Raw genomic sequence first — 11,341 nt, 5'->3', positions numbered from 1 at the left:
TCCATAGGCGGAACTTCCACTGTTGTAGATTTAGGGCTTTTACTCTGTTACTGGAGGTAGGTATTAATCCTCACCTAGAATCTTTTTCCTAGTTTGGATCCTTTAAACATTGTTCATGGTTTCCATTCCAAGAGAGTCCAATCTGCCTTAGGGGCCAATTGCAGATTGCTAGGGCCTCTGCTTCTCATTTTACTAGTCAAGGGAGGCCTTAGGTAAATAAAGATTTGATGAGATGGAAGAAAAAGATTCTATATTGGTCCATCTTTTTTTTCTCTTTACCCTTTTTTTTCCCAGCAGTTATATTTTCATGTGGCCGCTCTGGACTTCACTCATTAGGCTAAGTTGTAGATGATTTTTATTATATTTAGCTTTAAGGACTAAAATACTGGAAAATCCGTGCTACTTGGCATTAGGGGTCTGTGTTTGGAAAGTCTCAGAGATTCCCACTGGAGAAGATAATGAGGAAGGTAGGGGTTGCCGCTAATGAAATCCCTTTTCCTTATCCCACAGATATCCCAGACAGTAATGGCTCCTGGAAATGGCTCTTTGGTGACTGAATTCGTACTGGTCGGGTTAACAGATCACCCAGCCCTCCAACTCCCCCTGTTCTTCCTCTTTCTAGCAATGTATACATTCACTGTGCTGGGAAACTTCGGCTTGGTGACTCTAATTGGACTGAATTCCCACCTTCACACCCCCATGTACTTTTTCCTCTTTAACTTGTCCTTCATAGACCTCTGTTATTCTTCAGTTTTTTCCCCCAAAATGCTGCTCAACTTTTTATCAAAGAAGAATATTATTTCTTACCAGGGTTGCTTGACACAGTTCTTCTTCTTCTGATTTTTTGCCATCTCTGAGTGTTATGTGCTGATATCAATGGCCTGTGATCGCTATGTGGCCATCTGTAATCCACTCTTGTATAACATTGCCATGTCGCCTAAAGTGTGCTTCAAGCTTATGTTTGGTTCATACTTGATGGCATTTTCTACTGCTATGGCTGACACTGGATGCCTGCTGAGACTGACCTTCTGTGATGCCAACACCATCAACCATTATTTCTGTGACATCCTCCCTGTGCTCCAGCTCTCCTGCACAAGCACCTATGTCAGTGAGCTGGTGTTGTTTATTGTAGCGAGCATCAATATCTTTGTGCCCAGTCTCACCATCTTCATGTCTTATGGTTTCATTCTCTGCAGCATCCTGCACATCAGTTCCACTGAAAGCAGGTCCAAAGCCTTCAGCACCTGCAGTTCCCACATAATTTCTGTTTCTCTATTCTTTGGATCAGGTTCATTTATGTATCTCCAACCATCTTCTGAATTGTCTATGGATGAGGGAAAAATTTCCTCTGTCTTTTACACTAATGTTGTTCCCATGATGAACCCCTTAATCTACAGCTTGAGGAATAAAGATGTAATACTTGCCATGAGAAAAACCCTGAGTAGGAGAAAGTTTCACTAATAAATAGGTTCTTATGTACATATAGTTTCAGGAAAATTGGGTTCTAAGTTACAATAATTCAGAGCAATCACAGTATATTTTGTGGTAGCTTTCTTATCCTATTGCTTTCTTATTGTGAAGGAAGCTGTAGCCTTCTCTTAATAATTTATTTCCACCCTTGCTAGGTAGGTCTTTTCCTCAACATTTGCACAATGTTTTTCTCTTTTTCACCTTTTTTTTTTTTGCTTTTTGAGAATAACATTAAGAAAAGAATTTATTGTTGCTGTTTTTTATTATCAGTTTGAGCTTTCTTTTTTTTTCTCCTGAAATCAGATGATTGGTTCTACAGCAATTGAATAAGGTAAAACCAAGGAGACATTTTGTCATTGGAAGGGGAACACCCTTCTTTGCCATTTGTAATTTGCCATTGGAAGAATGAGTCAAACAACACATCTGCTCTTCTGTCTTTCCATCCTTAAGCTAAGTAGGTTTATATCACCTTCAATTGCCAGTGTTTCATAGAGATAGAAAGTTCTGTAAAAACTATCAAGAATAAAACCCTTTGTAGATGTAGTACTTAATGCACTATACTTCTTTTCAGTGAGGGGTTTTTTTTCTTTATTACACCCAAACAAATATATAATATATTGTTAATATAAGATTATTGCTTGTAGAGGGAAGTGAAATCCAGAGAGGTTACGGATTCCTCTAAAGTCACACAGCTTCTCATTAAAAAAAGCCTAGAGTAAATTCTAGGATTTAATTTTCTTGCTCTTGCTAGTAAACGCTGCTTCTTTTTTATTTTATTCTTTTTATTTCATTAGACATGCAATATGAGAAAACATTTCTACTTTGAGATTGACTATGCTTTGTTCCAAGAGGACACATGATTTTCTTTCAGGGGTTTTGCTGTTTGTGTTTATGAAAACAGTCTGAGGTTCCTTTTGTGGGAATGAGGAGGTTTTTAGGGTTAGTTGATTTGCTCAAATACAAAACTGACTTATTCTGCAAAATAAAATAAAATGTTGGCTTGTGCTGTATTTCAGAGAATATGCGTATGGGAGAGAAAGATAACAGCGTTATGTCAATATTCCAGGACCCAAAGAGATGCATAGTCAATAATAAGAGACACACAGTCAATAATAAGGCTAATAACTTAGGTGTGAATGGTCAATGAGGATTTAGAAACTGTATTTCACCTGGAATTGTGTCTGGTGCTGTAGCATGCTGTAATTATGCTCCACTGTCCATAAAGCTGTGAGAAAACTTGTACTTCACAATGACTGTTGTTGTGTTTTGGAAATGATGGTTGGAGCTCACATGTTTTCTCTGGGGAGGAGAATGTTTTTCGTTTTTTGATGTTAAGGAAAGGTTAAAGCAATAGGGCTGCTGGATCCAGGAAAACTAAATCACACCTTTATTTGTTGTCTTCTGTATGTTACCCAGTATGGGTTTTAAGATCTACTGGGAGAGAATTCATAATTTGAAAGTAACATTTTTTATATTAAATTGTGACAATGTCTTTTCTAGAATAAGATTTTGGTTTTTCTTTTGAGAATAGTGGCAAAAGAGCACTCTGGCTTGTGGAGATTGGGTCCTGCCCCCTTTTAGGACATATTCCAGGCTTAGTCCACGTTCCTGTGATTGTGAACCTGTTAGTAAATGGAACTTCTGAATATCTTATTATTAGTTAGGATATGAGCTCATTTGTGAGTAGAATATTTGAAGATCCTATTTAGATGAGGCCTAATTGAATCAGATGAGCCTTAATCCAAGGGCTGAAATCCTTAAAGCAGAGGGAAGTTGATGGGGTCAGTCAGGAGAAGCCAGAAGTCTATAGAAGATTGAAACCAGAATAATTCAGAAAATAAGGCAGCATGGTGGAAAATAAGTGTGACAGAGGCGAGACACAAGCTATGAAACTCCAAATTGCCAGTAAGATACCACCAGAATGCTACAGACCTCGGGAGAAATTATGGCCTTGTTGAGACCTTGATTTTGGACTTGTTGCACCAAAACCAAGCTGCAATAAATTCTGGTTGGATAAGACAGCCTACTGTGTGCTATTTATCATAGTTGCCCTGATAAACCAAGATATGGTGTCTCAAGGGACAATTGAAATGTTTTCTAAGGTAACTGTAATATTTACTCTTTTACCATTTTTCTAATGTCCACTCAATGTTTAGTCATTGTGAATTTTATCCTTGCTAATTGGCTTGTTTGTGTTCTAGATGTTTAGCATTGCTGAATCCTTCTCTTTCAGTTTTAAATGACCACTATTATGAACCTGCTTGATTTTCACTTGGGTTCTATTTATATGAAAGTTCACCTGGGCTGGAGTTTTCCTTTTTCTTTTTTCCTTTTCTTTGCAGTTCCTTTTGATGAAAGTAATTACCTTTTTAAAAAAGTTTCTCTAAATATATAAGTAAATACCTGTGCTATTTGGGATCCTCTGTAGACACTGAGGTCTATTCCTAAACTGGACAAATAAAGAGAGTTCCCTCTCACCTGGGGTAAAGTGAACACTACAGCCACTCACTGAACTCATGAGTATGTATCATCAAATAGTATAGAAACATTCTCATTCTTATCAACATTATTACTGGTATTGGAAGCAGGATTTGATGAAATGCCTTCATGATGCACTGTGCATGCAGCTTGAATTAGAATCAAATCCCTGATTCTTATCTTTTTGTTAGGTTTTTCCTACCACCCTCTTTTTGTTATTCTGACTATGCTTGTTCCATTTGGGAACAGCCAAAATATACTATATGCTCCCTGCTGCTGAGATCTTCCAACATCCCAGTGCATTCAGTTTAAAGGGGACCCTGTTACTCCACATTTTATTCCCATACAGCATTAGCAAGTGATGATTAGAGGAGTAAAAAGAGTTATCGTAGGAGAAATAACATATACCTCACATTATAATAAGGGCAGAGGAAGGTTTACATCATAGAATTACATTCAGTACTATATAAAATGATGTCAAATATATTGCAAAAGAACATAATTGTTCTTCCTTCGAATTTTGTTATTTGTCACTTAAAGAAAAATACTGACTCCACACTTAAAACATGTCAGCTCTTTCTATTTAACTTACAAATTTAACACAATCCCAGTTAAAATACCACAAAGATTTTTTATGGATCTAGACAATTTTTCAAACTTATTGAAATGTATGTACACTTCAATTTGCTGAAGTATACTTTGAAGTACATTTAGCAGAATATATTAAAAATGTACAATTTCATTAGCTTTGACATCTGTGTACACTTGTGAAACCATCACCACACTCAGGATAACAAAAGTAGTTTTTCTTGCCCATTTGTAATCCATTGCTCCCTTGACCTCTGTGTCTAGGCAACAACTGATGTGTTCCTTGTCCAAGGTAGATAGTTTGCATTTTCTATAATTTTATAAAAATGGAATCAGCCAGTATGTTTTCTGTTTTGCATAGATTTTCTTCACTCATAATCATGATTTAGAAATTCATTCATGCTGTGGCATGTACCCTGAATTCATTCCTTTTTGTTGCTAAGTCATATTCCATTGGATGGATATATCACAATATACATATTTATATCAGTTGATGGCCATTTGGACTGTTTTCAATTTTTTTTATTACAAATAACATTGCTATGAACATTCATATCAAGTCTTTGTGTAGACAAATATTTTCATTTCTTTTGGGCAGATAACAAGGAATGAAGTGATTGGGTTATTTGACAGTGTGTGCTTAACTTTTTAAGAAACTGCAAAACTGTTTTTACTGTCATTGCTCACTTTGAATTTTCAACAGCTGTGCATGAGAGTTTCAGTGGGTACATGACCCAGCTAACATTTATGTCATATGTTTTTGCTTTGTTTTCTTTTAATTTTAGCCATTCTGATGTTCTATAGTAGCATTTTGTGGTTTTCATTTGCTTTCCCTATTCACTAATGATGCTAAGCATCTTTTCATGTGCATATTGCTTATTTCTCTCTTATTTTTGAAGTGTCTTATCAAATCATTTTTCTTATTAGGTTTTTGAGTTATTATTTATTTGTATTTATATATTTATCCTAGATGCATTCTGTATTCTGGATGTGAGTACTTTATAAGATATGAGTATGGCAAATATTTTCTCCCATACTTTGGTATATTTTCTATATTCTTAATAGTGTCTTTCAAAGAAAAAAATATAGGCATGCAGTTCAATTTATAATTGTTTTCTTTTCTTCTTAATGCATGTGTGTGTGCCATTTAAGAACCCTTTGCCTACCTTAGGATTACGAAACTATTTTCCTAGGTTTTCTTCTAAAATTTTTATAGCTGTAGGTTTTATAATGAGGTCTATATTCCATTTTGAATAAATTTTTGTGCTGGCTCTGTTTACTTTTCACAGTCCTTAGGTAGTTGATTTTTCATTTTGTCCAGATTTTGTTTGTAATCACAAGGAGAGATAGACTGTAGTAAGCCTATATTGTTACAGCAGAGCTGCAACAAAGCTCTACAATTTAATACTAAGTTTATAGAGAAAAATAGACATGCAGGAATAGCTAGAGTATTGAGAATGAAAGGCTACCAGGGAACTAGATCTACCAAGGAGATTTAATAGAACAGCTAGAAAATAGAATCAAGTCCATTTAGAAATTTAGTATGTAATATAAATAGCTTCTATAATTTAAATAGTGCTAGCAGTCCAAAATAACCATTTGGAGAAAGAGAACACAGGACCTATACCCAAACCCTATGCAAGAATAAATCCCAACTCTAAATCTGAAATTGAAATCTTTCAGACACTAAAACAAAATATGGGTGCATTCCTCAATAATCTGAATATAGGGTAGCATTTTCTGACTGTTTTTCAAAATCCTGATGCATTAAAAAATGAATAAATTTTACTAAAAATTTTAAGAAATACATGGCAAATAACACAACTATAAAATGACTCTCTGCCTCTTCAGTGTTATTTCTGGTGTTCTGCCCCATCTGCCTGCTGGTAATATATTTTAAGAGTCTTCCAATAGCTGTGCAGGATTTATGGTTGCATTCAGAGAGAAGAGGCAGCACGTTTGCTCCATCTTAGATGGAACTGGAGCTACATATTTCATTTATACAGAATTCAAGAAAATTCAAGTAACATATATAGGCAAAAAGTTGTTCAGTCCTGGGGTCATAAGTGGATGCAGAGGCAGACTTCAGTAGGAATGGGGAAACTTTTTGGGATGAAGGACTTGTTCTTCATCTTCACTGTGGTCCGTATGTAGGTGCGTACATGTATTTGTTTGAACTCAGTAAACTGGTCAGTTAAAACAGGCGACATTTACTATATGTAAATTATACCATAATAAAGTTGATTTTAAAACCTGAGGAAAATATTTTTAAAATTGGCAAAAGCCCAAAACATGTAATGCACAATAAAGATGCAAAGTGACCTGTGCACATATGAATGCTGTTTGCATTCATAATAAGACAAATGCAAATTAAAATCACACTGACATTCCGTTCCTCAACTGTCAAAAAACTGCATCAGCCAATGTAAATGGCTTATTTTATTCAGAGGCCATTAAAGCAGAGGAGACAGAGTAAAACTCAACTCCATTGAAACAAAGGACTGCCAGCTTTTTAAGGGCTGGGAATGGGTGGGAGGAAAAGCACTGGATGATAGTAAGGCAGGTGGATCACTGGGAAGGGTGAGTGATTAGCTGAGATACACTTAGGATGACTTGGTTCCATGGAGATGGATGAGAGATTTTTGGAGGTTGCAGTGAGGACCACTTCTTCTGCCTGGAGGCTGTAAGACCTGGGGGAAAGCAAGAGAAAGATGAGGAAATGCTCAGCTAGAGCCTTTCAGGCACCTACATAACTGAGGTGAGAGGCAGAGTGGAAGGGGAGGGGAGGAGCATGTGGGGTTTACAACAGATATTTATAATAGTTAAGGTCTACTGATCCTTGTTCCTTTTGTTGTTGTTGCCCCCTGCAGTTCCAGGTATTTTTCTCTGCAGCCTCACAGCTGCAAGATTAGTTTCAAGGTTGTGAGAATTGGGTGCCAGAGGAGCAAGAACAAATTGGTCAAGAGAAGTAAAACACACTTGGTCACACCTATTAGACAGAAGATAAACAACAATAATAAACAGTGACAAGTAGTAAGTTAAGACTGTAGGTAAAGACACACTTACATACATATCTGGTAGGAATGCAAATTGTTTCAGCCCACATAGAGGGGACTTTGGCAGTATCCAACAAAATCTCATCTGTTTATCTTTCAATCCAACAGACCCACTTATTGGAATGACCTAAAAGTTACATCTCCAACAATATGAAAATACTTAAGCACGTAGTTTTCATATGACCATTGTGTGCGAGAGTAAATCATTAGAAGCAAATGAACACTCATATATGAGATTATGTGAATAAACTATGGTTCATCCCCCAAAGAGAATTTTGCCTTTTGGAGTCATTTTAATTACTTATATATATCTAATAAAATAAACTAAAATAAACAGGGATAGGGAATACTCTAAACTGGAATATAAAAAGAAGCAAATTCACTGTACTTCAAATTAAATACCATAACCACTGTGAGGATGCAAATAGCTTTGAATTGTAATTCTAAACCCAGTATTTTGACTTTTACACTCAGACCAAACAAAAAACAAAAAAATCTTGTAACCAAATAATGAACAGTTTTAGTCAGTTTCTTGTTTTCAGTATTATATGCTAACAAATGTCTCAAATTAATGATCTTAGCTTCTACCTGAAGAAACTAGAGAAGTAAGAGCGAACAGAAGGAAAGAAGCAGAAGACAAGAAATAAAGATCACACAGAAGTCAATAAAAAGGAAATTTTAAAACCAACAAAAAATCAATAAATCAAAGACTTCATTCTTTGAGAAGGTCAATAAAACTGATACATTTTTTGTCTGACTGATCAGGTAAAAAGAGAGAGGACACAAATGTCTAATATCAAGAGTAAGTAAAATGACAACTCTACAAATCTAAAGCCATTAAAATGATTACAAGCAAATTATTATGCCAAAATGGATAATCCAAATTGTACCCTACCTTTTAAAGATATTGATTAAGAAAATTATCCTACAAAGAAAATTCCAGGACTCCCTGGATGGTTTTATGGTAAATTCTACAAAATATTTGAGAAATATACCAACTCTACAAAAACATTTTCAAAAAATTGATGAAGGGGTAATAATTTTTAGCTCATTGTGCAAGGCCAAAATTACCCTGGTACCAAAACCTGACAAAACAAAAGATACAAACACATCTCTTGAATAGATGCAAAATCTGGAACAAGATCAAATCCAAAAATATGCTAAAAAGGTAATATAACTGACCAAAATGAGTTTATTCCATAAATTCACGATTGTTTCAACATTTGAAAATCAATCAGTGTAATTAATAATTTAAAACTGTGTGTGTGCCAAACTCCAACCCAGCAGTCTGGACTCCTGAAGACAATTATATAATAATGTAGATTACAAGGGGTGACAGTGTGATTGTGAAGACCTTGTGGATCACACCCCCTTTATCTAGTGTATGGATGAGTGGAGGAATGGGGATAAAAACTAAAGGACAAATGGGGTGGGATGGGGGGATGATTTGGGTGTTCTTTTTTCACTTTTATTTTTTATTCTTGTTCTGGTTCTTTCTGATGTAAGGAAAATGTTCAGAGATAGACTGTGGTGATGAATGCATAACTATGTTATCATACTGTGGACAGTGGATTGTATATCATGGATGATTGTATGGTGTGTGAATGTATTTCAATAAAACTGAATTTAATAAAAAAAAAACTGTGTGTGTGTGTTTGTTTGTGTGTGTGTGTGTGTGTGTATAATATATACAGTCCCTTTTCAAAGACTTGCACACAAATTCTCATAGCAACTTGGTTGACTATAGCCCCAATCTGGAAATAGCACCAACATCCATCAACAGGTAGATGGATAAACATTTTGTGGTATATTGCACAGTGGAATACTACTTTGACAATAAAAATGAATGAACTATTGATACACACAAAAACATGAATGAATCTCAAAATAATTATGCTCAGTGAAATATAAACATGCAAAGGACTACTCATTGTATGATTAAATTTGTACAACATTCTCAAAAATATAAGTTAATCTACAGTGACAGAAATCAGATCAGTGGTTGCCTGGGAGATGGAGAACATGAAAGTGTTGGGAGAGGGAACTACCAAGAGGCATGAAGAAACATTTAGGGGGGGGGATGGATATATTTACTATGTTGATTGTGGTGATGAATTCATAGTGTATTCATTGGTCAACTCTCATCAAATTGTACACTTGCAGTTTGTTGTGTGTCACTTATGCCTCAATAAAGATGTTAAAAATACAGCGAGAATGAATAGCAAGAAAGGAAAAAGAATGGAGGGATGAGGGAAGGAAGGAAGGAAAGAAGGAAAAAACAAAGAGAGGGGAGAAAGGAAAGAGGGAAGAAGAAAGAAAGAAGAAGGAAGGAAAAAAATGAGAAAGAGAAAGAAGAAAGAGAAAGAACAAGAAAGAAAGGAAGAAGAGAAAGAAAGGGAGAAGAAACATAAGAGCTGTGCTAGATCACTTCTTACTATCAAACTGAGTTTTCACCATCACCCTTGTTTTTACAGATTATTGAGGGTTCTGTGGGATCAGTTGGAGGAGATGTTACCCTGTAAGTCTCTCCAAAGGAAGTAAAGTGCCTTTTGAAACGGATTGCCCTTTTTGATAGTGCAGGCTGGGAGAGCAACAGCTAGAAACTTAAACCTTGAGGGAGTGAGATTTTTTAGTATGATTATTAAATGTCACTCCTGGAAGAAATCAGTCTTTAGACATGAAGGCCATTTCCTCAAGGTCTTATTTCCTACATGATGTTTGTAAGGGAAATCTGCTATTCCACAACATACATTTTTCCAAGGTTTGAAACTTTCATACTTTTTTTCCTCACATAGGAGAACACAGTTTTTGTCACTTTTGTATGAATCTAATTTCTTTAAGAATATGGAAATGCATGGGTGCGTATGTTTGAGTGTTTGTGTGTATTATGTGTAGTTGATTTGCATAGACCAAGGACTACAGATAACTCTGCAATTTACTTTAGGCTAATATAAATATTTTCTTATATAACATGTTTTAAATACATTATACGTTTCTTCATCTCGTTTGTGTTATGGTGATGCACAATGGAAAATAACTGTTCCATAATTTTGTTATTAAGTAGTTGAAACTTTCTTTTAAAATAAGATTATTATAATGTTCAGTCTTTTGAGTTTAGTTATGGTCCCCTTTGGTTGTTACTTACACATATTATAAACATTAGCATAAATATCTCTTTCTTACAAATCATTAATCTAGTTATGATTATACGTTAGGTGATGTGGCAAAGGCAGTGCTAAGAGGGAAATTTATTGCCCTAAATGCCTATATTAAAAGGAAGAAAGAGAAAAAATCAAGGAATTAACTGTTCAAATGGAGGAACTAGAAAAAGAACAGCATACTAACAGCAAGGCAAACAGAAAGAAAGAAATAACAAACATTAGAGCAGAAATAAATGAAATTTTGAACATTAAAACAATGCAGAATGGATCCCCTAGCATATGTTGTCACAAACATTGGGACTGGCGGTTTGGTGTGCTGGGCCCTCGAGCATGGGACTTGCCCTTATGAAGCTCATTGCCACAAAGGAGAGTCTAGACTTGTATGTGATGGTGCCTAAGAGTCTCCCCCTGAGTGCCTCTTTGTTGCTCAGATGTGGCCCTCTCTCTCTCTGGCTGAGCCATCTCGACAGGTGATCTCGCTGCCCTCCTGCCTACGTGGGACCCGACTCCCAGGGGTGTGGATCTCCCTGGCGACGCAGAGTATGACTCCCGGGGATGAATGTGGACCCGGCATCGTGGGACTGAGAG

At 35.9% G+C, this 11,341-nt stretch overlaps 1 pseudogene; it reads left to right on the top strand.

The window, feature by feature from the left end:
• The first annotated feature begins 525 nt into the window (after nt 1-525).
• Nucleotides 526-1,461, top strand: LOC119537475 (annotated as a pseudogene).
• Nucleotides 1,462-11,341: the final 9,880 nt, after the last annotated feature.

This window comes from Choloepus didactylus, chromosome 6 (assembly GCF_015220235.1).
Source record: "Choloepus didactylus isolate mChoDid1 chromosome 6, mChoDid1.pri, whole genome shotgun sequence".
Classification (NCBI taxonomy): domain Eukaryota; kingdom Metazoa; phylum Chordata; class Mammalia; order Pilosa; family Megalonychidae; genus Choloepus; species Choloepus didactylus.
Note: the sequence above shows the minus strand (reverse complement) of the source record. Positions and strands in the feature narration are given on the sequence as shown.